This window comes from Cupressus sempervirens, chromosome 6 (genome assembly GCF_028749045.1).
Source record: "Cupressus sempervirens isolate cs-2001-9-10 chromosome 6, ASM2874904v1, whole genome shotgun sequence".
Taxonomy (NCBI): Eukaryota; Viridiplantae; Streptophyta; class Pinopsida; order Cupressales; family Cupressaceae; genus Cupressus; species Cupressus sempervirens.
In genome coordinates this window covers 568,000,484-568,026,895 of record NC_143123.1, presented here as the reverse complement: position 1 = coordinate 568,026,895, position 26,412 = coordinate 568,000,484, and positions in this window count along the sequence as shown.

Genomic DNA, 26,412 nt, shown 5'->3' with positions numbered 1-26,412 from the left:
TAATTACAAAATATTTTTATTTAAATAATTAGCTCTCTCTTTAATTAATTTTTGATGCATTTTTAATATTACATTTATTAACTTAATTAATAACATTATTTAGAGTTTATTATTAAAATAGAACTCCTAAATAATTATCATTAAATCAAATAAATATAACTATGCCACAATTAGACCCATAACTTTATCTTTAAATTTCATTCTTTTATTTAATTAATTCACGAGACATTTTAATAATACATTTATTAATTCAACTAATAATATTATTTAGAGTTTATTATTAAAAGAAAACTCTTAAATAAATTATTATTAAATTAAATAAATATAAATACACCAAAAATAGAACTTTAGTAAAATCTTTAAATTTAATTTATTTATTTAATTAATTTCTTAATTAATTAAATATAATTAAATATCAAATTTCTTTATAAAATTTTCATTAAATTAAATTATTAAATTATCTTTTAATTTGATTTAATTATAACAAAAATCACAACAGACCCACAAAACCAAATACGACAATTCACTTGAAGACAACTAACATAATCAAACTCTAGGGTCAAAGTCATGAATTCATGTCACTTGACAAATTTGGAAAGGTGAACTAACTCATATACCTATCCTACTTTCTAGGACAATTGGCTTAGGGTTTAGGATTCAGACTCAAGAGTTATCTCCCCACTTATACCATTGAAATACTGTGATATGGTACGCTCATCTGATAATTTAGGAAAGTTAATACCCGATACCTGCAATCTGCATAAAATCCATGCATGTACAAATACATATATTCTAAACTAAACATGCAATAGTGAAAAGTGGTGCATTGTATAGATCTCGGCTAGCAGGTGACTACGACTCCCTTCCTTAACCACATCAAAAATGTCACATATAAAGAAAACATACACGCACACCTTAAACATGCAAGTATGGGGTTAAGTATCCATAGAAACCACATAAAAATAATTCATGTAACTAACATTATTAAATAACTAAAATTCACTACATGAACATATGTATCATCATCGAACAATCATGCATAAATGAAATAAGTAGTACTAAAGTAATTCAACACCTATATTAACTGAATATGAAATACAATTAATCAATTCCAATAACTTAGCACTGCTAATCATAAAACATAATTAGAAAACTAGCCTAAAAGAATCCAATAATACAACAAAAAAATCAAGTAGTGGTAGGCATTACAAGATGGATCATATATAAATTATTTTAAAGCATGTAACTATGCTATTCAACATGATATCAAGATGAGTTATAAACATCTCTTGTGTATCCAATTGAGATCATTAAGTTCTAATAGTTGGGTAAATGAATCCATCATCTTAATAAGCTATATACTCTACTACATGTGTATAATCAATGTCATCCCAATGTGCATTATATTCCACTACACAAACACATACAAAATCCTTGGATTACTATGTAGTTGATACAATGCAAGGAATTAAACAAACACAATAGTGAAATCTCGAGTCTACAAAGGTTACAAGTGCTGTCTAAGACTACTCATCACCTATGGATCAGTTCCCATAGGTGGTTGGTCTTACCATCTAATTGCGAGGAACCTTTAGGTCTTCTCTCACCATGCTTACAAGGATAACACTATGGCCCACACAATACAAACTAGGCTAAAGTACACAATACACACATATGCAACACAAATTACAATTTAATAATTGAAACACCAAACATAAGCATGCTAACAAGTAGTACATGACAATTGAGGTATCAAGAAGGCATGCCAATCCAAAGCATCATGGAGCATATTACAACCGAAGACAAGGAGTCAATGCATGATCAATACAAAAACTAACAATACTAGAATCACAATCTTAATTGGGCAATATAGGTGGGTGCAAGGTTCAAAATTGGTAGCGTCAAAGCACCTTTGACCATGGTAATGCATGTTTAATGACCTACCAACAACATAACAAAATAGTTAGATAACATCTCTTGATCAAAACCGTGTATGGGTAAGATTGTGATAGATCATACAATTGATTCAAAAGGTTCTTTTCTATTAATTCATGACTTTGGATAAGCGCAACAATTAATGTAATATGTTGGTATCAAAAGAGGCCTTACATTATGTTTCTCAAGTAGACTTCAAATAATACTCACTATAGGAAATTTTACATGATATTGCAATGAGAATACAATTTGGGTTTAGGAATTCTATTCTACTCTTAAGATTTGGAAAGATGAACATCACTACAATAAAATCTACCAAACTTTGTTTCACCAAATTTAGCAATAACACAAAGTTGGTGCAATCATTGAAGGGTGTACAAAAGTAGCGCAAGACCACCTAGGAGTTTGAGTAGCAAGCCCTCAAATTTTGGTTGTAGGAACTTAAAAAGATCATGATGGGAATAAGGGTTATTTAGGAGTTCATTAGGTAGTTGGAAGGTAGTTCAAATTGTTTTGAATCAATTTTCTTCATATTTTAAAAAAGTTGCTCATTTGGGCAAAAAGTTGTCACATGGGCCAGATTTGGCATAATATGAAAAATGATGGAAGGATGAGTAGGTGGTCATGTTTTGATGTGGGACATGCCTAGGAGGGTTAAAGGAACCATTCTTGGAAGATATACAATGTATAAGTCAATGATGTAGAAAGTTACAGAAGTTGTCATGACATCTTTTGCAACGTTACAATGTTGCATGACAATATTTTGCAAGATTGTGTATTTTCATGCCAAATTAGTTATAGGCACAAATTGGTAGTTGGAATAGTTTTTGTAGGCATTTTTAAGACCTTTCAAACCAATTTGAAAGGTTGGAAGGCATTTTTTTTTATTGAGCAATATAATATGAATACAAGTTACCTGGAAAATTTTGCACAGTAAACTTGCAACTCGAGCAACTTATTCTCATGGATTAAGGTGCTTTATTTTTTATGTAAATAGAGAATAACTCTTCCTTTAACTTTGTGAGTCTTGATGTAGCATTTTTACTATTTTGTACTACTTTTCTTAGCTAAAGAAAATCAAAACTTAAGGGTGTTGTTGACTAGCAAACCCAAGGTTTTGAGCCAAATAATGCCTTTTTCTTAAAACTTCATCATGGGATTTTCATGGCCATTGGAGCTCTTTGAGAAGAGGCCATGTACAATATTTTTGCATTGATCTTAAGCCATGACTTTTTTTTTGTTATTTTAAGCTCATGCCCTAGGCTAGCTATGTGATAGCATGCTAGGAAGTTGAGTACTGGTTTGGAATTTCTTACATCCGGTTGGAGTCTTAAGAACACACTTCAAACTCTGCAAAATAAGTGTCTACTTGAAATGGATGAGAAAGAAGGGTGGATTGAAATGTACAATCCAATGATACATGGGTGTGTGATGAAGTCAAGACAATGTATGGGGACAAGATCAAATGCTATGAATGTGAAAATTCCTATTACAGTCACTGATTATTAATCTCCTATCTTAAATGATAATTAAAATGCCAAAAATAAATTCACAGCTAATATTGAAGAATAACACAACTACAACTTCACTAATAAAATATAGAAAGAAATTCACAACACAAAGAAATCAATATTTTTAGATAAATCATCCTTGGAACCTAGTACTACAGATGAGGAAATTATATTAACTTCAACAAATCAAGAGATACAAAATTTCCTTGCCTCTCACTGGAAAAAATTTGAAAACCCCCTAATTTCTCTTGTTGATATTCCTCCATTGCTATCCCCAATGCTATCATTGCATTCTTGCTAACACTGCAAGATAGTTTACTATCACTAGAAACTTATTTGCTAACACTGCAAATTCTTCTACAAACTTGTTCTGCAAATGCCCCCTTGACCCCCTTTTATACTACTCCTATTGGAAAACCAATGGCCGAGATTGATTCTCAATTGACGGTCGAGATTAAAAACAACTTAAAAAAATGTTAACTAAGTTGATTTCTAGTTGCTTCTAAAAGTGGTTAATTAATTAACAAATATTTGTCCCAACTCTAACCGATTAGTTAGCAAAACAATTACTTGGTAAATAATAGCATATGGATGAACAACTATCCAAAGATAACTAAACTAATTCTCCCTCTTAGCGAGGAAGCTATTCTGCATGACACCTATCTCTGAAGAACATGAAATTTTCCTTCCCCAATGCATTAGTTAGAATGTCTGCTGCTTGCTCCTCTGTAGGTATGTAGTGTAGCTAAACAACTCCCCATTGTACACAATCTCTAATGAAGTGATCTTTGATGTCTATATGTTTACATCTATCATGAAATACTAGTTTCTCAAACAACTTGATGCAATTCTAATTATTGCACTATATCACAGTAGTCTCAACCTTCTATCCAAAAAAGGCTAATATTAACTTTCAAAGCCATAGAGCTTCACATGTCACCATGTTGGCTGCTATGTATTATGCTTTTTCTGAACTTAGATCCACAAACTTCTACTTCCTACTAAACCAAGATACAACTCCTAATCCGAAACTGAAACAACACCCTAAAGTGCTCCTTTGTCCATTGTACTTCCTACCCAATCTACATTAGTATAGCCCATCAACTTGATACCTTCACCTTGAATATATCTAATCCCACACTCAATTGTACCACACAAGTAACACAACACATGCTTGGTTTTTGTTGAATGCATTGTCTTTAGTTCAATGATGAACTAACTAAGAGAGTTCACTACAAGTGCAATATCTGGCCTGCTATTGACCAATACATAAGTGAACCAATCAATTGCCTATATAAAGTGGGATCTACATCCTTTTCCTTAGATGTATCTACCTTCCTCCAATTTGTGATCATGGGTGTAGACATGGCTTTGCAATCCTCCATCCTAAATCTCTTCAAGATTTTAATGCAATATTTCCCTTTACCAAGGAAAATATCTCCATCTATCTGCCACACCTCCATGCCTAGAAAATAATACATGAATCCTAAATCCTTCATCTCGAACTCTTCTTCAAGGTCCCTCTTGTAATCCTCTATGGGCCCTAGTGCACCTATAAGAAATAGGTCATCCACATAAAGAACAAGAATGGGAAATTCACCCCCAACCACCAAGTAGTAGAGGTTAGCATCTGCTTCACTCTTCACAAAGCCCATTTCTTGCAAATATGTATCAATGCACTCATACCATAATCTAGGAGCCTTCTTGAGTCTGTATAAGGCTTTCTTTAATTTGTACACATGGGTCTCCTTGTTGTGTTCTACAAAGCCTTTTGTTTGCTCTATGTATACCTCGTCCTTCAATTCACCATTAAGGAATGCTATCTTGACATCCATTTGATGGATTTTCCATCCCATCTATGCTACAAATGAGATCACTACTCATATAGAAGTATATATGGCCATAGGAGAAAATGTCTCCTTGTAGTCTATTCCATCCTTCTAAGAGAACCCCTTGGCCATGAACCTTGCCTTGTATTTCTCAATGCTACCATCTACACCATGCTTTATCTTATAGATCTAGCATGTTCCAACTACAACTCTATCTTTTGGTCTAGGCATTACCTCTTACACATCATTATGCATAATTAACCTACCATATTAGATGTCATATAGCCTCTTGATAGCTAGAAGGTTCACTATCTACCAACTGACTAACTAATGCCACATAGTCATTGAACTTGGTTGGTTGTCTCCACTCTCTAGTACTTCTTCTAGGAGTTCCCACAAACTCTTGAGTATCCCTTTGTCTCTTAAACTTCAAGGTTCCTACTGCCAACTATAGGATGAAATATCAAACTCTAAGTCTTCTAGATACATTTCCTATTGCACCTGTTACTCCATGCTCTATAGATCTTCACCATCTGAGCGTACACTTATACTCGTAAATGTAGTTGAGCTTTGTTGCCCTTGACTAGGCCATGGAGATTCTACTGGCTTTCCACTCTGATCATCCGCTAGAAAATCTTTGGATCTTCTAAATGCCCTGTCTTCCATGAACTTAACATCATGTTTGACAATAATTCTTTTGGTCTTGAAGATAAAAATCCTATATGCCTTTGAGGTTTTACTATACCCAACAAAGCACCCTCTCTCCATAGACTAATCTAACTTGGTGCATGTATCACCTAGAATATGACAATATGCCAAACTCCCAAATATTCTGAAGTGACCAACATCTGGCTTCTTTCTTATGAAATCTTCCTCTAGTGTCATCTTCCCTAGTGCCTTTTGTGTAACCCTATTCTGAATGTAGACTATTGTACTACATGCCTCTACCCATAAATAGTGGGGCATGTCCTAGTCATGTAGCATGGCCCTTGCCACCTCCAATATAGAATAGTTCTTCCTCTCAGCAACTCCATTCTATTATGGATTGTAAGGAACAATTCACTTTCTCTTGATTCGTTCTCTAGTACAAAACTTCTAGAAGTTATTTCTTTTGTACTCGTTTCCATTGTTTGACCAAAGAACCTTTATCCTCATTCCTATCAAGTTCTCCACAAGAGCCTTGAACTCCTAGAACTAATTGAAAATCTCATCCTTGGTCTTCAAGAAGTATAGCTAGGTCTTCTTGGAGAAATCATCGAGAAAAGTAATATAGTACTCATATCCTTTGAGAGACTTTGTCAACATCAGTCCACATACATTAGAATGTACTAGATCAAGAACACCCTTAGATCTGGTGTCACTCCTTGGAAAAGATTCTTTCACAAACTCTCCCAACACACATCCCTTACATACATCATCATGCTCTATGCTCACCTTTGGAACACCTGTCACCATATCATGAAGTAATTTGAGTGATCCATGATGAATATGGTGCATCCTCCTATGCCATAGATCTCTAAGATCTCTAGGATTACTACTACTCATGAGTTTCTTAGGAGTATCAAACAACAACCTATAAAGGTGACCTCTCCTAACTCTAATAGTTATGTGTGATTTCCAATCCTTGTGCTTAATAACACATGTGTCCCTTTAAAGAGTACATTATACCCCCTATCCTGAAGAATAGATACATAAATCAATTTCATACCTAAGATTGGCACATGCAATACATCATGAACTAGAATTATCTTTCCATTCTCCCTCTAAAATTGAATAGATCCTTTCCTACATGGGTTTAGTTTGTACAAGTTTCCCCTAGAAATATGGATATTGGTATTTCCCTCCTTATAACTAGAGAAATACTCTCTAACTCTTATCATATGAAATGACACCCCACTATCTATATACTAGATAGTCTTTGAGGTTAAGCTCACCATACAAGCTATAAGTGCAAACTCATATTCTAGTCTAATAGAGAGTTCTTCTGCACTTTCTAAAGCTGCCACCTACTTCTTTGCCTTCTTCCTTTTTGGGAAATCACTGATATAGTGACCATTCTTGTGACAACCAAAGCACTTGACCTTAGAAAGGTCCTTATTCTTCTTTTCACTTTATGAATTTGATCCTTTGCTAGACCCCTTCTTTGCTTTCCCTTTTCTTGCTAGGGCAACACTTTCTTGTTCCACCTCACTTTTTTGACTCTTGTTAGTCCCATTGACAAGAATTAGTCTAAACTCCCCCGGAGTGAAATTAGTCCATAGTCAATCCCAACCCAGTAAGGTAGCTCATCCACTAATAACTTGAACAAAAACACTCCATTGTTTAGTAAACCCATTTAGGGCTATTCTCACTAGCTTGTCATCACTAGGGCTATCTCCAATAGCTACTAACTAGTCCTTGAAAAGTCTAATCCTACTAAGGTATCTTGTGATGTCTTCTCCCTGGTTCATCTAGGTATTCTTCAACTTCTCTTTGAGAATCATCTTCTTGTTGGTGGTAGCATTCTGGTACATATTCAGAATGACATCCCAGATCTACTTCACTGTATCTAGCTCTAAGATATGTGAGACAATATGATCCTTGACACCATCAAGGATTATCCTCCTCACCTTGGAATCTTCCTTCTTACATGTTGCAATATATGTAGCATTTGTAGGTAAAACTACAATAGTGGTAACACAATCCTTGATACCATTCTCTTCCAACAATAAAGAAATTTGAGCCTTCCAGACACCAAAATTTGAGGCACCATCCAATCTATTGTGATCTCTCAAACTAGCTAAAGCCATCTCAAGGGATTAAAACAATGATAAATCTAAAGAGATCAATCTAGGTTATACAAATCCTTAATTTCTTGCCTAGGACAAAACTCTTCTACCTTCAACACTACTCTAATACCATGTGAAGTTCCTATTGTAGTAACTGATTATTAATCTCCTATCTTAAATGATTATTAAACCACCAAAAATAAATTCATAGCTAATATCGAAGAATAACACAACCGCAACTTCACCAATAAAATACTAAAATAAATTCACAACACAAAGAACACAATATTTTTGGACAAATCGTCCCTAGAAAAAACCCCAAGGGAAAACTAGTTCTATAGATGAGGAAATTATATTAACTTCACCAAATCAAGAGATACAAAATTTCCCTGTCTCTCACTGGTAGAACTCTGACAACCTCCTAATTTCTCTTTCTGATATTCCTCTGTTGCTATCCCCAACGCTATCACTGTGCTCTTGCTAACACCATAACACAATTTGCTATCACTACAAACTCATTTACTAAAACTGCAAATGCTTCTACAAACTTGTTCTCCAAAAGCCCCCTTGACCCCCTTTTATGCTACTATTGGAAAACCAATGACTGAGATTGATTCTCAATCAATAGTCAAGATTAAAAATAACTTAACAATCCAAACCAAGTTGGTTTCTAGTTGCTTCTAAAAGTGGTCAATTAATTAACAAATATTTGTCCCAACTCTAACCAATTAGTTAGCAAAAAAATTACTTAGCATATGGATGAACAACTATCCAAAGCTAACTAAGCTAACAATGAATCCATTTGAGGGGTTTTTGAACCCACTGATTAAGTTCTAGCTTGATTAGGATTGTAAGAGCTCATTTTAGGGTTTCACACTATACAAAGAGATTGTGACCCAAAACCTAAAAATATCTTGTAGAGCTCCCAAAAGGGTATCTTGAATGGTGATTTATTTGGTAGGTCATGTGCAAAGTTTTGAACTAAGGCCCAAAAACCCAAAACAAAGGGCCAATTGGTGATTGAAAAGGCTAGTAGGCCTAATTTGCACAAACTAAGAGATCTGTAGAGAAAAGTTGACAAGACCAGACCTTTTTGGATTCTTAAAAAATTTCCTAAGTGGAATTTGTAGTTTCCACCCTCCTACAAGACAATCTTGAAGAGATGGGAGTTTGGATGTTGAGCTAGCATGGATGGTTTTGTAAGAAAAAGTGAGCAATTCTTCGTATTGGTAGGGCACTCTTGAGATAGATTTTCATTGAACTCACTATACTCATTTGGGGCAATTGAGTCTTTGGAGGACTATGAATAGCCCAATACTAAGAAAGAGACCAAGAAAGGTATAGAAATGGTCAAGACCTAAAGCATCCCTATCAAAAAGATTTTCATACCCTAATGAGTTTCATCATAACAAATAATATGCATCAAATTAGAAGTAAAGTTTTTACTTAAAGGTACAAGTAAAAAAGACTCACCATGATAATATCATCAAACATATTCATCTAAGTACTTGAATGAAAATTCTAAATGAAGTGAGAGAACAAAGAGAACATGCAAGCACTAAGATACATCAATAAATCACCAAACTTCAATGACAACTTTATTATCACAATAGCTCATAGCAACAATCTCTGAAAATTCCTTTACAAATGAGAAACGAGGCCTTTATATAGGTCCTTGCTTACAATGAGTGACTTGGATTGAAACAAAAATGATGCCTTAGACTATGCCATATCAACCTTAATTAGGGTTAGGGAAAATAAAATTAACCTACAATTAATGCATAGATCCACACAAACTATTCAAGAGAAAACCATATCCTTAGTGGTGGTAAAAAATGGCCACTATGCTAGCCAATTTAGTAGGATAGTCGAGCGACATGAATACAAACTATACATTAAATGCTCCTTTATTAGGAATAACCTATACTATATTATGCTTCTTGAATGCGGTGAAGTTTGACTTGGAGATCTTCAATTAGCTAGTGGAGATGATTGGGTGTCATGCCCACATGTTGGGTGTTGAGAAATATTTTCTTACTACATCATTTTGTAACCTAGATCCAACTTTGATTACTTCTTTTGAAATTATCTTCCTTTCCGTTGCCTTTTTAGGAATCCATCTTCTTGAAACAGATTGGACTCCCTCATTGATGGTTTTATCATTCTGGGATTTCTTCACATTGAACTTCCTTGGCCATGGTCTTGGATTTCTAGATTGAACTTTAATTTTTGAAGTCTTGAACCTTGAATGCCTTAACTAAATTGCTTGAATCTTGGACACTAGCTTCAAAACTTGAACTCAAACTTTTGAACTTGAATGTCTTTACTGAACATTTGGAAATGAAATTGCTCCTCCTGCAAGATAAACTAATTGATGTAAGAATCACATTTTTTTTCATATTTTCTCTCTTTAAAATAATCCTCAAACAATTTTTTTTTATTTTTTAATATTCCAATTCGATTCCAAATTACTTCTCTTTCAAATTTTTGTTTGATTTTCTCTCTTTGCAAATTAGTTCCTTAAATGCCCAACCCCTGCCCTGACTTCCTCTGGATAAATCTTGTATCCTATCCTGATTTTTCAAATCCATTTAAATAATTCTTCAAAAATTCACTTTTCTCTTTCTAGAAATCATCTCTAACAAATTATCGACTTCTTATTCGTTGTCATAAAATTTCACCCATTTCCATTATTTTCAAGGTGCAAAAAAATATTATATATTATATAAAATTTTATTATTTGCCAAATAATTACTCTAGTTTTTTTGCATTGAATTTCTAATGCTTTGTATCTTTAGATAATCATTTGTAGCCCATTGGATTTTTCATGGGGAAAAGCCCGTCGTGAAAGTCTCACACAATAAAAAAAAATATTGGTCCAAAAATATTTTCAGGTCCTTATTACTAGTGCGATAATAAAATAAAATAACTTTTGTGCGGTGGAGGTAGTGATTAAGATGCCTTTGCCTTGCCAGTCAACGATTTTGGACTCTTTGTTCTCATCCAAAAAAATCATTCACCTATCTAAAGTAGAATAAAGAAGATGATTGTTAGTATTTACAAGCTTAAAAATCATGGTAGTTTTAGACTTAATCAAACTTAATCTACACAAAATTCATGGCAGTTTTAAACTTGATGTACAAAAAGTTCATGGCGATTTTAGACTAATCTATCCACCTTAATGGCTTTTGAATTTGGTGGAAAGGGGTAGGTAATGACCAAGTTTTGCTTCATATTTTTTGATGGCCAACAAACTATCTCTATTGACATTGTCCAACTGTAGATGTGACCCCTTTTTATCTCTTTTATCACCACCACTGTGATATATTTCTTCATAGGAGTTGCAACAAATGTAGGCTCTTAAATTTAGGAGATAATAATGAGTTATTTTGTTTTAAAATTGTGAAAAGTATAAGAATAATGAGTATTATATAATGTGGATTAGTGTGACCATTTTGGTCTAACATGGAGCTAATTCAGATTTGATTTACAAATGGGTATGATACATTATTTAATTGTGCTTAATGGAGCTAAAATTGGTTAAATAATCGAGTATATGAGGTGAATTAGGGTATAAATTTAGAATCTAATTTTAGAAGAGGAGGTCTTAAAATATATTTATTGTTGATTTTTTATTTTTAGTTTTCATAAGAAAGAGCTCTTAAGTTTTTTGCAATAATAGACAAACATAAAACTTTAAGATCTAAATCTTCAAAATGAAGTTAATCGTTTTGTGGTTTTTTTTTGAATAATAGAAAATTGCAATTCTATTTCAAAGAGTCCAAATGCAAACATCATATATCAACACTAAATTTTAGCAAAAGGTGTTAAATAGTTAATGTAGACTTAAATTTTCCAAACTCAATATTTTCCTTAGTGTGTGATGTTTAAGGGTGACTCTTTTTCATACTACTCTCAATTCTAAATTAAAAACAAGAATAAATTTTGTTGTAAATATGAAAAAAAATATGTTACTTGTAGGAGAAGTTGAAGGGGGGACCCATGTGAAAGGGTGAGAGGAGGTGAGGTTGGTCTTCGAGGGGAATACCTCCTTTCCCGATTTCAAAATGTTAACTATAGAATGACTGCAATAAAAAGACGTGGCTTCTTTATCCATAATTTTATACACGAGAATTGAGTTTGCATTTGAAGCGCTAGAGTTGAAACATACTGAGTTTGACTATCTCAATGCTCAAGATGCCTTCCTCCCCTAGATATGATTTGAATCCCTCACCTAAGCTCAGGACCTCCAAGTTGTCAAAGAAAGGATTGCAATAAAAAAAGGGAATAAAAATACTCACTAGAAAATCTAACCAAAAGCTTCTTGAAATAAATGAAGGATGATGCATCAAAGATAGAAAAATTATTAGAACAAAAGTTGATGAGGAAATGAACAAACACTCCTTTGCAAAAGACTCATCATCATAGCATCTCCACCCAACACTTGCTTCTGCGTCCTCCTCCCATGACCACTTTTGCAATAACCTCATTCTTAGAGAATGTATGTGCAGTTTTTTTAATGGTCCCCTTGTATAAGAGAAATGACATAAGAATAAAGACACAGACACACAAGCAACAATGAATGGTAACATAAACACCACAAGCCTAAGCCTTGAGACTTGAGACATGAGGAGCAATTTGAAAAGAATTTTGTCTATGTTGTGATTTCCTATAAAACAAGGTTTCAATATTTATAAAATGATCAAGACCACATACAACTATCAGCTATACCCTTGCACATGTTCTTGGTGTAAACACTATTTTTATTAGCATTAAACAACCAAAGTTGTGATAATTTTATTACATAAGGAAATTTACATGATTATTTTAGACCAAAACCACCATTCTAGAGGAAATTGAATTTGTCCATTATGAAAAATAAAGCTTGCTAGATTCACACCATATAAAATAAAAAATCTTATATAAGTCCATATTTATCTTCATAAAATCCAAATGATAAACTTTAGAAGCTTGCACTCAAGAAATCTTATACAAGGATTAGACTAGTTCAAGAGATATGATATAATCTTCATAAAAGATTATATACATAAAAGAAAAGCTCCACATAGTATCACTTGTTCGAGAGAAGTAAATTATCTTAAAATTTTGATCCCTAAATGAAGTTACCAAATATTTAAACCTTTACAAATTCTTTTGATGATCTATGGTTTGGATTTATTCATTAGATTGAGTGATTGCCTAAATAATCTTTAAGGGGGAAGACCAATATCCACCCCTTGGATTAGGCTTGATTGAATCAAAGTGAAGTATCAATACATAATCTAATACAAAAGGAATGAATGAGTTGGATTTATTGCCATCTCACCTCCACCTTAAGAGGGTTTAAGCAAGTAAATATGCAATATAAGGCTGAGATGACAAAGTATATTGAAATATAAAAAGAGGAAGATGATATACCTTGTGAAATACAAACATGAAAATGGGCTGTCAAATGACCTCCCAAAGTGCTGAGTCCCACTAGTTGGATCGAAAATTGCAAGACAAACGAAACTCGAAAATCATTTGGCAAATAGTCAAGATTGAACTAGATCATCAAGGGTGACCTAGTCATCATTGAAGCATCAGGGGTGACCCGCTCAACCTTGAAGGACTAAGTGTAGTGTTGATTATAACTTCACAATTCGAAAGAAAGCCAAAAAGGGATCAACCACCTCAACACATTTAAAAGGGGGAAGACCAAAATCCACCCCTTAGATTAAATTTGATTGACACAAAGGGAAGTATCAATGCATAACCTAATACAAAAGGAATGAATGACTTGGATTTATTTCCCTCTTACCTCCACCTTAAGAGGGTTTAAACAAGTAAATATGCAATATAAGGTTGAGATATAAAGATATGATGAGATGACAAAGTATATTGAAATAGAAACGAGGAAGATGGTATACCTTGTGAAATAAAAACCTAATAAATGGGTTGTCAAATGACCTTCAAATGGGTTGAATCCTATACTTTAGAAAAAAAACTGTGAGATGGACAAAACCTAAAAATCATTCGGTGATCTGTCAAGATTGAACTATATCATTAGGGGTGACTTGGTTACTATTGAAGCATTAAGGTTGACTTTCTCAACCCTAAAGGAATGAGTGTGACGTTGAGTCTAATTTCACAATTTTAAGGAAAGCCAAAAAGGGTATGCAAATCAACAACCTATTTTCCAATCTGAGATCCAAAACCTATAAAATAAAGGGGTTTATTTGTTTTTGGTTGGGTGGGTGGGGTTTGCCTTAGTTGAACTCTAGTTTAGTAATCAACCTTGAAATGAAATAAATATTGAATGCTAGCAAGTAGTAGTGATAGATCTAATATGGAGCAATGAAAATCTATGACTATGCTCTTGAATTTTGAATTTAATCAAGTATGTAGGTGTAAAATCTTTGGATCAACTTCAAAAATCCTAGAAAAGAAATCAAATTGAAATCAAATCCTTTATGAATGAATGTACTTAAAATCTACCTTATGAATGAATGCATAAGATGTAACAAATGATCTTGAATGTATGAAGGGAGATCTTGAATGTTAAAAATACAATAGAAGATCTAGTATAAACTCCTTCAATTGCTTGAATGCATGAATCCTTGATCCTCAATTGAGAGATAGATTGAGTTCCTTGAATTCTTGAGAACTTGAGAACTTGAGCATTTGAGTCCTTGAACTTGAACTTGATGGATTATGGATGCTTGTAGGTTGTAGCAGTTTCCTGTAAGAAAATATTGCTAAATAGCAGATGCATAAATCTTCTGCTAGATCAATTTACAGTATCAAGTAGGTTCTATAGATGATTATAGTGTCATAATCATTATATTGTCAATTAGCTAACTTACTAGTTTGAATCCGGACGTGGATGTGGGTAAGAGAACATGGTATGTGGATAGGAGAACCCGTTATGAGGGTGTGTGATTTTTTAGTGTGGTTTTGAATGTGGTAGGGTATGCTATTTATATTTTAGAAATGTGTGTGTGTTTATTTATATTTAATAAAATATATAAATATTTTATAAATTTATATTTATACAAAATAAAATAAAATATATAAATATTTTATAAATTTATTTATACAAAAAAAAAAAGAAATATATAGAATTAAAAAAATAGAAGGGTTTATAAAGGGCTCCAAATTGACTAACTTTTGTGGGCTAACTTGCTTAGGAATTAACACCTCGAAACTACCTCAAACTCAAGACCTAGGAAAAAGACCCAATCTAGGATGCACTACATCTTTGATCATTAAGGATGCACTGTGTCCCTAATAAATAGGTTCCAGATCCCATGGGATTCCCTCAGGGTCCTAAAAGAGGTCCCATATCCTAGAAATTAGACATATAATTTGAGATATATTCATTACAATGGGAAGATTAGATTCTAGGTGATTAAATTAAGTGAAGGGAGGACCTAGGTGGATAGATCCTACCTTGAGCTTTACACCATGAAAATTGGAGCTTTTAAAGAGGATCTATTAGGTTTTACCTCAATTCCACGTAGGAGGAACAACAAAAAAGGGAAGAAAGGTAGAAAGATGCCAATGAATGATGACCTCACATTAAATGGGTTCTAAATCATCATTAAATATAGGTGCTTCTAATTTAAGATGGTACATTTGGCCTCCACTTTAGTAAGAGTGTGCATTAAGCCACACTTGTAGTGTAATGCCCCGCCAAGGGATCCAAAGAAATAACCTAAAGTTTCACTAAGTTTGGTAGCATTTTTTTTTTAAAACATGAAAGTAACACTATTCATAACATAGTAGCAAAAGCAATAACATTATTCAACTGAAACTAAACATAACATACATAGATAACATGTTACATTCTTAAGAATCTCTTAACATTGAATCAAATTTAATATAACTAATTATGTTTCCATCTTATACTACATCCACATAAAATAATAATGAAAAGTCCAATGTTCATAAATTACATTTCTGAATGCTCGATCATCCACTGCACATGTCACAAGGTATGAAAGGATTAAAAGAATATACATATGTGAAAATAAAGTACATCATCATACTAACTCTAATCCATGATGCAATAACATAAATGAAACCACAAACCATACATGATACATCATCATAACCATAAATCATCAAACATAATTAACTAAGTGCACGGTTCCTCCCAATTGTAAATAGCATCATTAGACCATCATGGGCCCTAGCCAACCCTCCATGCGTAACATTCCAAATCATCGAAGAGATCATCGGTATTAGCATAGTAGGAATGTCACTCCTAAATCATACTACATCATATGCAGAAAGTAATCTAACATGCAAAATAAAGCATAAGATAAGTAAATAACATCTATCATATGCTAATCATCAATATAAGGATACATGTCCACCATCATAATCCAGGAATAGAACGAAGATAGATGCCAACAAGGAATGCATCAACCACGGTGTCTCAGATGGATCTCAAATGATAAGAGTGAAAAAGCACTACCACTCGACCGCATGGTACCTAAGTGGTCCACTCCCACCGTGCTGAGGAGATAATCTCAGGTCCTAAACAAGCTAATCAAAACACATAGCACAATACTCTCTAAGTCCAGGAATCCTAAAAGTATACTAACTCAAAGGTTCTAATCACAAAACTGACATCTAATCCCAGAGGCACAAAAAAGACATGTAGGAAACCTACTATGCAAGCGAGAAAGTGTCATCGCATGGATCATGCTAGAGTTACCCTGGCAATCTCTCAATAGACCCTAGCCCCCTAGTGATCCATGTGCAGCCACTAGTATCCTCTCATACTGACGAGGCATACTACGAAATGCAAGGTCACAACCAAGCGTTCTCTCTACTCCCATCCTAGTCTATACTAGCACTCAAGGGTGAGAACAAAACAATTATCTTTTTAGGTTCATTTAATCCCCATTTAGTGTAAATGTTTTCACTTATTAAAACAACTTACAATGAGTTGCCCTGGCAGCCACTTAGGGCCCCAGCCCCCATTGCAAGCCACTTCCTGACACTACAAGTAGATAACCTACCCTAAGCTCATGGAATCATAAATTACAAAATCACCCCAGTCTTATACAAGCGACTGGAAAAAAACCCAAAACAATAATCCATAATAAGAGCATTAAATTTCCATGAGCAAATGAAAAGCATCCATAGATAATCATGACCACAACAGTTCTCGATTGGCAACTAAAGGTATCACTGATAATCAAAAGTATCCATTGGTTCTCAATAACCAAAATATATCTTAAAATCATACTGATCGAAGACTCCAAAATGGTTGAGTCAAAACATGTCACAACATGACATCATCAAGAAATAAATCAACACTTCAGTCCCATCATGGCGATTGGAAAGTAATCCAAGGATAACTGATCGATGACTCAAAAATGGTTAAGTCAAGTGTCTCAGATACATATAACTCAGCTTCACTCAAGAAGACTGATGAGAAATAACAATTAGTAAATAAAAACATCTCATAGAGCATACCATCACATTACCATGGTTGGATTTATAAAGAATTGAGATCAAAAGACATCATCATGACATCACAATCATAACCCCCGAGTCTCTAGTAGATGTCCTATAACTGGTCAACACTAGTCAACCCAAAAACCCAAAACAAGAAGCATAGAGAAAACACAATGCAAGCACATGTTTTGGTTTGCTAAAATCATGTAGTTGAATTAAGTGTGAAGGTTTCAATTTCTGTTTGCAAGTATACTTCAAGTATATAAGATTTATCATTTGATCTACAAGTCAACCCGTTTGTTTCCTCGAAAGCATTATCCTTCCATTATTTAAAATTACATTCTAAGAATAACTGAAGGATAAATATTTACTCATTAAACTAATCTTCATTGTCCCTTAATTTAAATTATTCGCTTTATTAATTAATCTTAATCAAATCAATTAATAATGAACATAGGTATGACTCTTTATCATTCTAACAATACTTAGTTAAAACTCAACTAAATATTACTAGATTTAGGTCTCTTAATTTAATCATTTATAATAACTAAATCATCACCAATAACCATTAAAATATCTAAAGTCATTATTTAAATCATTAGAATAAGACTTATCAACTTTGATGTAGATACTTAACAACTCCACTAAAAGAATTGATATTAGCATATCAATTAAAACTCTATTACATAACTTAATTATTAATTAAATTTAATAAACTCTAATTAATAATTTAATTAATAATTACATATCCATATCAACAACCCAATTAATAACTAGCCATAATTTGTAAGTTAAAGGCCAACCATAATCCAATTTTCTAATATTAATAGTTCAATAATGACTTGTTAATATTTAATAACAAGTCATATTGAGAATCTTATTAATAAATCTATAATGACCACATTCATCATTTTTTTCAATGAATACTAAATAAACATTAATATCTCTTTCTATAATATTGATAATCATTTCAATTAAAAATTCCCATTACATAACTTAATTATCGACTAATTTAATTAAGTCCTACAATCCATTAAATTAATTAATAACTAACTAACTTATTAATTATCTCTTTTTCTTAAATAATAACTAACAAATCATTAACAATTTAATAAGTTCATATTTATCACTACTTATAAAATCATTAACAACAATTTACATTAAATAATAATAAAACATGTATTAATGTCAATATATACTATTTTATAAAAATGATTATATAAATATCGTACCTTTTAATAAAAACATATTATAAAATTAAAACTATACAAAAAAAATTATAAAAGAAAGTTTTAAAGTGATTATAATCATTGTCGACATCTTTAAAGAGCCGTGCGGCCTACTGTTAGGATAAACCACGGACAGAAATAAAAACTACATGCAAATATAACCAATAACAAAAAATAATAGAACACACAGAAATGAACACAAGGCACCAAGATTTAACGTGGTTCACCCAATCCCTGGGCTACGTCCACCAAACAGCAAGTCCGATCTTATTACAATCCAGTGATTACAACCTGATTACAATCCGTAATCCCTTACAGCTCAATACCGCCGCAAGAACCAATTTCGTATCACCACATATCAAAAATACCCAACCCTAAGCCCTTTTTATACAAGTATTAAACCACTTTAGGGTTATAACATGTCGGCCATATGTCGGCCATAATATGTCGGCTACCATGTCGATGTCGGCTACTTCCAAAAATTTTTTTTTCCGGGGCGATGCCCCGAACCCCACTATTTATGAAGTATGTACAGTACTTTCCTAATCAGTCACCACAATCTAACAATCTCCCACTTGGGGACTGATCAGGCTCCACACTAAACAACAATCTTCCACTTGGAGACTGATCCTGTAGCAATACAACTACCGCATGGGGCTCCCACTGGATCAAACCACCCTGGACTCTGTTGTTCTTTTATTCACATTTAGTCTAAAAGACCAACTGAAGCTGAAGAGGAGTTCAGCTTCTCCTTTGTGACAACCTTTGTCAACATATCTGCTGGATTTTCATTGGTATGTATCTTAACCAGCTTTAACTGTCCATCCTCCAAAACTGACTGAATGAAATGGTACCGCAACTGTATGTGTTTGGTCTTAGAATGCAGAGCTGAATTCTTAGCAAGATGAATGGCACTCTGACTATCTGTGAACAAAAAATTATCCTTCTGAGGATGTCCCAATTCTTCCAAGAAGAACTGAAGCCATATCATCTCTTTGGCGGCCTCTGTAGCAGCAACATACTCTGCCTCTGTAGTGGAGAGAGCATTAATCTTCTGTAGCCTAGAAACCCAGCTCACGGCTACCCCACCAACAGTAAAGACATAACCTGTAGTACTCCGCCTGGTATCAATATCCCCAGCCAAATCTGAGTCAACATAGCCCTGTAAATCAGTAGTAGAGCCCCCAAAGTGTAAACACTTATTGGATGTTCCTCTCAAATATCTGAGAATCCACTTGACAACATTCCAATGCTCAAAACCTGGATGACTCATATACCTGCTAACGACTCCCACTGCATGTGCAATATCTGGCCTAGTGCATACCATAGCATACATCAAACTTCCTACAGCTGAAGCATAGGGTACCTTGGACATCTTATCCTCCTCTTCCTGTGTCTTGGGACACATCTCCTTAGTCAATTTCAAATGACCAGGTAAAGGTGTGCTGACAGCTTTAGCATTCTCCATAGAGAAACGTTGCAATACCTTCTCAACATAATCAGCTTGAGATAGCGTCAATGTTCTGTTCTTCCTATCTCTGCAAATCTTCATACCAAGGATTTGTTTTGCTGCCCCCAAATCCTTCATAGCAAATGCATGTGCTAATTGGCGTTTCAGCCCCTTAATATGATCCATGTTAGACCCAGCTATAAGCATATCATCAACATATAAACATAAAATAATGTAGCTATCATCATCCAACCTCTTAAAATAAACACAGTAATCTGAATGACACCTATTATATCCATGCTCATGCATAAAACTGTCAAATTTCAGATACCATTGCCGAGGTGCTTGCTTCAGGCCATATAAACTTTTCTTCAATTTGCACACTAAGTTCTCCTTACCTTTGACCTCAAAACCCTGTGGCTGAGCCATATATATTTCTTCATCCAAATCACCATGAAGAAAGGCTGTTTTAACATCCATCTGCTCTAAATGCAAATCTTCAGTAGCCACAAGACTTAAAACAGTACGAATAGAAGTCATTTTAACAACAGGAGAAAATATTTCATCAAAATCAATTCCTTTTTTCTGTGCAAATCCTTTTACAACTAACCTGGCCTTAAATCTTTTCTTACCTCCTTCCTCTTCTTTCAACCTGTAAACCCATTTATTCTGTAAAACCTTTTTACCTGCAGGCAACTTGCACAAATCCCATGTCTTATTTTTCAGCAAAGAGTCCATTTCATCTTTCATTGCAGACTCCCACTGAATCTTAGTATCCACCTGCACAGCTTCATCATAACTTTCAGGTTCACCAGCATCAGTAAGTAAAATAGAATACAAAGAGGGAGAAAACCTTTGTGGAGGTCTAATTGGCCTTGTTGATCGTCTAACATTCATTGGTGTATGTGGTATTTGTTGTTGCGGTTGTTGCACATCATGAGGAATGGCTGGAACATCAGCTTTTGGAGTATCATCCAGCACTACATAATCATCTTCTTTCTTCTCATGTTGCTGCAACAGATCTTTGTACAACACTTTTTCATTGAATATGATATCCCGGCTTCTTATAATTTTATGATTTTCAAAATCCCAAAGCCTATAACCAAATTCATTAATGCCATATCCAACAAAGACACATTTCTTTGATTTAGCTTCTAGCTTGGTTCTATTTTCAGAGTCTATATGAGCAAAAGGTTCACAACCGAAGGTCTTGAGAAAAGAATAACTCACCTTCTTGCCAGTCCATGCTTCCTCTGGAATACCACAGCCCAAAGGAGTAGAGGGACCTCTATTAATCAAATATACTGCAGTATTGACAGCCTCCGCCCACATGTGTAAGGGCAACCCAGCATGCAACCTCATGCTCCTTGCGCGCTCCATTATAGTCCTGTTCATGCGTTCAGCCACTCCATTTTCCTGTGGAGTCCTTGGAATAGTTTTTTGTCTACGAATACCATTAGTGGAGCAATAATCTTCAAATTCATGACTGCAATACTCACCACCATTATCAGATCTGAGACATTTTAATTTCTTACCAGTCTCATTTTCAACCAAGCATTTCCATTTCTTAAAAGTTTGAAATACATCAGATTTCTGTTTAAGGAAATAAACCCATACTTTTCTAGTTGTGTCATCAATAAATGTAACATAATAATGAGAGCCACCAAGGGAAGATACCTGAGCCGGTCCCCATACATCTGTATGCACAAGTTCTAATTTCTCCTTTTTGTTTTCCTTCCCTGTCTTTACAAAACTCACTCTCTTTTGTTTTCCATACACACAACTTTCACAGAAATCCATATTCACACATTTTAGACCTGGTAAAACTTTCCTTGAATGAAGTACTTTCATACCTTTCTCACTCATGTGCCCAAGTCTATTGTGCCACAGCGCTGTATCAGAATCCACAGCAGCTATTTGTTCTCCCTGCTCATCTGCAGTAATTGTTCCTGAATATTCATTTTTCTCTGAAACAATCAAAGTAGAAGGAACAATATGACCTGTACAAAGATATAAGGTGCCTACTTTCACACCTTTTGCTACTACAAGGGAACCTTTTGAAACCTTCCAATTTTTATCATTAAAAGTAACTACACAACCCTCATCACCGAGTTGCCCTACTGAAATTAAATTTCTACTTAGTTTTGGAACATGTCTTACCTCATGTAGTAGCCAATGATTCCCATTCTGCAACTTAATCTTAATTTTTTCCTTTCCAACAATCTGACAGGGTTCATTATCCCCCAAATAAACAAGCCCAAAATCCCCTTGGACATAATCAATGAAATAACCTCTATGAGGTGTAGCATGAAAAGAAGCACCAAAATCTAAAACCCATGAATCATCAACACTCTCTAAAGACAGAAGCAAAGCATCCTCTTCGGATTTGTTACTTACCACATTTGCCTCTTTGTCTCCATCTGATTTATCTCCTTCATTTTTCTTTCGAGTCCAGCAATCTTTCTTTTTGTGCCCTAGTTTCCCACAGTACCAGCAATCATTTGGTCCTCTCGATTGAGACCTCCTCCCCTTTGACTTTCCTCTTGATTTCCCACGATTTCCAGAGTTACTTCCTCTTTCAGTCGTTCTGCCCCTGCTTTGTGCATTTAAAGCACTTCCTGATGTAGATCCACCTGAGGATTTTCTACGAGTTTCCTCACTTAAAATAACACTGATCACATCATCATATTTTAGGGTACTAGATCCAGGAACAGAATTACTCACCGCCATTACCAAGCCATTCCAGCTTTCAGGCAAAGAACACAAAATCAAGAGAGCCCTAATTTCTTCATCAAAATTGATACCCACAGAAGATAATTGACTAGTAATAGTATTAAACTCATTTAAATGATCTGCAACAGATCCACCTTCTGCCATTTTCATATTAAATAAACGCTTCATGAGAAATACCTTATTTGAAGCGGAGGGCTTTTCATACAGTGTCGCTAGGGTTTTCATCAAATCTTCTGTCGTCTTTGCTTTTGTAATATTAAATGCCACCGATGGTGCCAAGCATAACCGAATGCTTCCAAGTGCCTTTCTGTCCAAAAGATCCCATTCAGCCTCTGACATAGTTCCCTGATTCTTGGCTTTTCCTTCCAACGGCTTCCACAAATCCTTCTGATATAAATAGTCTTCCATTTGCATCTTCCATAACTGGAAGTTCTGCCCATTAAACCTATCAACCCTCAGCTTACCATCATCTGCCATTGCTCCCACTCAACCGTGAGACTCCCACTTAACCGTGAGACTTTCCTGCAGAGGATAACTGAGAAACAACTAGGCTCTGATACCACTTGTTAGGATAAACCACGGACAGAAATAAAAACTACATGCAAATATAACCAATAACAAAAAATAATAGAACACACAGAAATGAACACAAGGCACCAAGATTTAACGTGGTTCACCCAATTCCTGGGCTACGTCCACCAAACAGCAAGTCCGATCTTATTACAATCCAGTGATTACAACCTGATTACAATCCGTAATCCCTTACAGCTCAATACCGCCGCAAGAACCAATTTCGTATCACCACATATCAAAAATACCCAACCCTAAGCCCTTTTTATACAAGTATTAAACCACTTTAGGGTTATAACATGTCGGCCATATGTCGGCCATAATATGTCGGCTACCATGTCGATGTCGGCTACTTCCAAAATTTTTTTTTTCGGGGCGATGCCCCGAACCCCACTATTTATGAAGTATGTACAGTACTTTCCTGATCAGTCACCACAATCTAACACCTACCTATATCGTAGGGCCTGTGATGACAGTCACAGTACCTGGGACAGTAGGCTTGTGGCTGCCGGTGGTCGTAACTAAGAGGGGATGGGTTGGGGTAAAACCCCCCCTCCCAACCACATTAATAAATATATATTTTATAAAATTTTTCATTAAACATTTTTTTTTTCAAACGCGCGATTCAAATTTTAATAGAAATGATTTCCATTGCTATTTAATGAATATATATATGCAGATTTATATATATATATATATATATATATATATAAAAGAACATATATATAACTTTTAAACAAAAAGGGGGCTTTCTAATTCTTTAAATTAAGAATTTTCCCTTTAAAATAATTGTTCTCTAACTTTACCCATTATTCCATCTAATAGGTTTGCCTATAAATTTTAAACCCTAGCCCATAGAATTCTCAGATCTACACATGTAGGGGTTCTCTCATACGACAATTTAGATATCCATGACAAAATTGCATATAACTGGAACATTCATGCATAAAAACCTCAAAAGGCATTCAGAAGACACGAAGAAGATAGGAAGTGCAAGAAACGGAAATAACATAGGCAAAAATCACAAGTGTCTACCTGGACACTGATGCTGATTCGCTTCTCCTCAGAATCCACAGAGCAAGCTCCTTCCTTCTCCAACGTTCCTCGGGTCCTCCAACATGCTCTTTCTTTCTCCAACGTTCTTGGGTCCTCCAAAACATGCTCCCAAACGCTCCCCCCAAAGCTTCTAGGAGTGCCTGAATATAAAGAATTCTCAGGAAGCACCTAGAATGTCTCTAGAAACAACCAAAAGATGTTGATAACTAAGCATGAGTCTTTTCCAACCTTCTAGATGAGTCATAAGGTTGTAGACACCATGTTCTTAATTTGTGTGCTAACTCCTATGTTGTTGACAACACATGCACAATTAGAGTGCAAACTCTTGTGTTGTCTACATGACAACTCCCGAGAATTTGCAAACTCCTATGTGAACAAATATTAAAATAATTCACATTAATTAATTTAATATTTACTTTACTCTTTTCAATTTAATTTATTAATTTTTAAAATTTTATACACTCACTTTAATAACTCCACTTGTTTTATCTTACTATATTTATATTTTAATCACATGCACACATCATGAAACCTATAATCTTTTAATAATTTTAATATCTTTTCCACTTTTAAAATTCATTTTCGAAACTTAATTGCTAAAATATTTATTAACTTAAATAAATATTATCACATTCCAACTTTAAAATTATAACTTTTATCTTCAAATTTAATTATTTAATTTAATTAATTTCCCAATTAATTAAATAAAATAAATATTAAAATATCATATTAATTTTCCATTAAATTAAACCATTAATTAAATCTTTTAATTAGGCTTAATTAATAGAAAATATACCAAAGACTCATAAAATAAAATACGAAAAACCCACTATAGCAAAACACATACAAAATCAAACCAAAAGGGTTAATATCATGAATTACGTCATCTAACGCATTCAAAGGGTACTCAACTTAGATACTTGTCCTAATTTTCAATTAGGACAAATGGTTTAAAGGGTTGGGATTTGGACTTGAGAATTTATCTCCCCTCTCTTACCATTGAGATAATGCAATAGGGTACGCTCATCTTGGCAATTCAAAAAAGTCGATACTCGGTACCTGCAACCTACATAAAAACCATGCATGTACATACAATATATATATATATATATATATATATATATATATATATATATATATATATATATATATATATATATATATATATATATATATATATATGCAAAGCTAAATAGGCAATGGTAGGAAGTGGTGCATCGTGTAGATTCTAACTAGCCGGTGACTACGACTCCCTTCCTTAACCACATTAGAAATGCCATCCAAGAACAAACACACACACCATACACATGCAAGTATGGGGTAAGTATCCATAAAAAAACACATGTGATAATAAACCATCTAACTAATCAATAACTAAAAATAATGTAATAATCATCATGCATACATCAAATGTAGAGTTTAAGTAATCTCATCACATATCAACTGAATCCATAGCACAATATCTGATAGTATCAAAACAATGCTACTAACCATCAACATAAAACTAACCCTAAAAGAGTTCAACAATGATAAAAAAAATGTGAACTAGGGGCAGGCACTACATGTAGTAAAGTAGAGAGAAGAAGACAAGAATTGAATTAATCATAATGAGATAAAACATCACTTAGTCAAAGAGAACAAGCCCCCAAGACCAAGGGTTCTAACTCCACATCCATGCACCAAAGTGAAAATAAAATAAAAGCTAAAAAGATAAAGACACAACAACTAAAAACAAACCTAAATCAACCAGTTAAAGAGATGTCAGCTGAAGAAACATCTCACCCACTAACATCATATTTGGAAAGTTGTCACAAGAGCATAAATGATGACATAAGAAATACAAGAGAAAAATAATTAAGCAACCTCGATCCTAAATTT